We start from the raw sequence: 4,638 nt of genomic DNA on the forward strand, positions 1-4,638 counted from the left end.
AAGTGGATTTATGCATCAATTACTTACTTCTGTAAACCCTAGTAGCTAGTTTAGTATAAATAGAACTTTTTACTAGTTTATTAGAAGTCTTGGACTATCTAGTTCCTTTGACCATTCGGTCTTTCATGGAGGCTGGCCATTCGGCCATGCCTGAACCTTCATCACTTATGTATTTTTAACGGTGGAGTTTTTACACACCATAGATTAAGGGTGTGGAGCTCTGCTGTACCTCAAGTTTCAATGCAAGTACTACTATTTTCTATTCAATTCGACTTATTCTTATTCTAAGATATTCGTTGCACTTCAACATGATGAATGTGATGATCCGTNNNNGTTGCACTTCAACTTGATGAATGTGATGATCTGTGACACTCATCATCATTCTCACCTATGAACGCGTTACTGACAACCACTTCCGTTCTACCTTAGACCGAGCGCATATCTCTTGCATTCCTTAATCAGAATCTTCGTGGTATAAGCTAGAATTGATGGCGGCATTCATGGGAATCCGGAAAGTCTAACCTTGTCTGTGGTATTCCGAGTAGGATTCTGGAATTGAATGACTGTGACGAGCTTCAAACTCGCGATTGCTGGGCGTGATGATAAATGCAAAAGAATCAAGGGATTCTATTCCAACATGATCGAGAACCGACAGATGATTAGCCGTGCTGTGACAGAGCATTTGGACCATTTTTACTGAGAGGATGGGATGTAGCCATTGACAACAGTGATGCCCTACATACAGCTTGCCATAGAAAGGAGTGACAAAGATTGGATAAAAGCAGTAGGAAAGCAGAGATTCAGAAGAAACACAGCACCTCCATACACTTATCTGAAATTCTCATCATTGAATTACATAAGTAACTCTATCTTTATTTTCTGTTTAAATTTATTATTGTTATTCGAAAATCCAATAATCTCTTAATATAGTTGAATCCGCCTGACTGGGATTTACAAGATGACCATACCTTGCTTCATACCAACAATCTCTGTGGGATCGACCCTTACTCACGTAAGGTATTACTTGGACGACCCAGTACACTTGCTGGTTAGTTGTGCGGAGTTGTGACAAAGTGTGATTTATGTTTGAGAGCACCAAGTCTTTGGAGCCATTGTTGATGATCACAATTTCGTCCACCAAGTTTTTGGCGCCGTTGCCGGATATTGTTCGAGTTTGGACAACTAACAGTTCATCTTGTTGCTCAGATTAGGTAATTTTATTTTCAAAAAAAAAAGTTTTCAAAAGTTTTTCAAAATTTTTCTTTGTTTTCATTTTTTTTCCTAAAAATTATTTTCAAAAAAAATAATAAAATAAAATACAAAAAAATCATAAAAAAAATAAAAAATATTTTGTGTTTCTTGTTTGAGTTTTGAGTCAATTTTAAATTTGGTGTCAATTGCATGCTTTAAAAATCTCTTGCATTTTTTGAAAATTCATGCATTCATAGTGTTCTTCATGATCTTCAAGTTGTTCTTGGTAAGTCTTCTTGTTTGATCTTGATGTTTTCTTGTTTTGTATCTTTTGTTGTTTTTCATATGCATTTTTTGTTTGTTAGAGTCCAAGCATTAAAGAATTCTAAGTTTGGTGTCTTGCATGTTTTCTTTGCATAAAAATTTTTTCAAAAATATGTTCTTGATGTTCATCATGATCTTCAAAGTGTTTTTGGTGTTCATCTTGACATTCATAGTGTTCTTGCATGCATCTTGTGTTTTGATCCAAAATTTTTATGTTTTGGGTCATATTTGTGTTTTTTCTCTCTCATCATTAAAAAAAAATTTCTTCTCCTTAATTTTCTCATAATTTTCGAAAATTTGAGTTGACTTAGTCAAAAAATTTTAAAATTAGTTGTTTCTTACAAGTCAAGTCAAATTTTCAATCTTAAAAATCTTATCTTTTCAAAACTTTTTCAAAAATCAAATCTTTTTCATTTTTCATATTAATTTTCGAAATTTTCTTTTTAAAAAATGTTTTTCAAAAAATCTTTTTCTTAGTTTTATCTTTATTTTCGAAAATTATGCTAACAATTAATGTGATTGATTTAAAAATTTGAAGTTGTTAATTTCTTGTAAGAAAGGTTCAATCTTTAAATTCTAGAATCTTATCTTTTAATTTCTTGTTAGTTAAGTAATTAATTTTAAAAATTAAATCTATCTTATCTTATCTTTTATATCATATCTTTTTCAAAATTTTATCTTTTTCAAAAATTTGATTTTAAAATATCTTTTCTAACTTCTTATCTTCTTATCTTTTCAAATTTGATTTTCAAATCTTTTTCAACTAACTATTTGACTTTTTTTGTTTGTTTCTTATATTTTTCAAAACCACCTAACAACTTTTCTCTCTCTAATTTTCGAAAATACCTTCCTCTTTTTCAAAAAAATTCTTTTTAATTAACTAATTATTTTAAATTTTAATTTTAATTCTTTCTCATCTTTAATTTTCGATAATCATTAACTGCTTTTCAAAATTAATTTTCGAATTCTCTCTCTCATCTTCCTCTATTTATTTATTCATTTACTAACACTTCTCTTCACCTCTCTTCATCTCCAATCACTGCCTCTATCCTTACCCTTGTGTTTGGATTCTCCTTTCTTTATTCATTTCTTCTTCTACTAATAATAAGGATCCTCTTTATTGTGACATAGAGGATTCCTCTTCTTTTCTTGTTCTCTTCTCTTTCATATGAGCAGGAACAAGGAAAAAAGCACTCTTGTTGAAGCTGATCCTGAACCTGAAAGGACTCTGAAGAGGAAACTAAGAGAAGCTAAATTACAACAATCTAGAGGCAACCTTTCTGAAATTTTTGAACAAGAGAAGGAGATGGTAGCCGAACCCAACAACAATAATGCAAGGAGGATTCTTGGTGATTTTACTAAAACAACGTCGAAGTTTGATGGAAGAAGCATCTCAATTCCTGCCATTGGAGCAAACAATTTTGAGGTGAAACCTCAATTCGTTGCTCTAATGCAACAGAACTACAAGTATCATGGACTTCCATCTGAAGATCCTTACCAGTTTTTAACTGAGTTCTTGCAGATTTGTGAGACTATTAAGACGAATGGAGTAGATCATGAAATCTACAGGCTCATGCTTTTCCCTTTTGCTATAAGAGACAGAGCTAGAACATGGTTGGGCTCACAACCTAAAGATAGCCTGGACTCCTGGGATAAGCTGGTCACGGCCTTCTTGGATAAATTCTTTCCTCCTCAAAAGCTGAGCAAGCTTAGAGTGGATGTTCAGACCTTCAAGATAAAAGATGGTGAATCCCTCTATGAAGCTTGGGAAAGATACAAGCAGATGACCAAAAAGTGTCCTTCTGACATGTTTTTAGAGTGAACCATATTAGATATATTCTATTATGGTCTATCTGAGTTTTCCAAGATGTCATTGGACCACTCTGCAGGTGGATCCATTCACCTAAAGAAAACGCCTGCAGAAGCTCAAGAACTTATTGACATGGTTGCAAATAATCAATTCATGTACACTTCTGAGAGAAATTCCGTGAATAATGGGACGCCTCAGAGGAAGGGAGTTCTTGAAATTGATGCTCTGAATGCCATATTGGCTCAGAACAAAGTGTTGACTCAGCAAGTCAACATGATTTCTCAAACTCTGAATGGATGGCAACATGCATCCAACAGTACTAAAGAGGCATCTTCTAAAGAAGAAGCTTATGATCTTGAAAACTCTGCAATGGCAGAGGTAAATTACATGGGTGAACCTTATGGAAACACCTATAATTCATCATGGAGAAATCATCTAAATTTCTCATGGAAGGATCAACAAAAGCCTCAATAAGGCTTTAATAATGGTGGAAGAAATAGGCTCAGCAATATCAAGCCTTATCCATCATCTTCTCAGCAACAGACAGAGAATTATGAACAGAATACCTCTAACTTAGCAAATTTAGTCTCTGATCTGTCTAAGGCCACTTTAAGTTTCATGAATGAAACAAGATCCTCCATTCGAAATCTGGAGGCACAAGTAGGCTAGCTGAGTAAGAAAATCACTGAAACTCCTCCTAGTACTCTCCCAAGCAATACAGAAGAGAATCCAAAAAGAGAGTGCAAGGCCATTGATATAATCAATATGGTCGAATGCAAGGAGGAGGGAGAGGACACGAATCCCAATGAGGAAGATCTCATGGGACGTCTCTCAAGCAGGAAGGAGTTCCCTATTGAGGATCCAAAGGAATCTGAGGCTCATATAGAGACCATAGAGATTCCATTAAATCTCCTTCTGCCATTTATGAGCTCTGAAGATTATTCTTCCTCTGAAGAGGATGAAGAGGTAACTAGAGAGCAAGTTGCTCAATATCTAGGAGCCATCATGAAGCTGAATGCCAAGTTATTTGGTAATGAGACTTGGGAAGGTGAACCTCCCTTGCTCATTAGTGAACTTGATACATGGGTTCCACAAACTTTACCTCAAAAGAAACAAGATCCTGGGAAATTCTTAATACCCTGTACCATAGGCACCATGAACTTTGAAAAAGCTCTGTGTGACCTAGGGTCAGGCATAAATCTTATGCCACTCTCTGTAATGGAGAAGTTAGGGATCATTGAGGTACAGCCTGCCTTATTCTCATTACAATTGGCAGACAAGTCAGTAAGACAAGCTTATGGATTAGTAGAGGA

This window comes from Arachis duranensis, chromosome 2 (assembly GCF_000817695.3).
Source record: "Arachis duranensis cultivar V14167 chromosome 2, aradu.V14167.gnm2.J7QH, whole genome shotgun sequence".
Lineage (NCBI taxonomy): Eukaryota > Viridiplantae > Streptophyta > Magnoliopsida > Fabales > Fabaceae > Arachis > Arachis duranensis.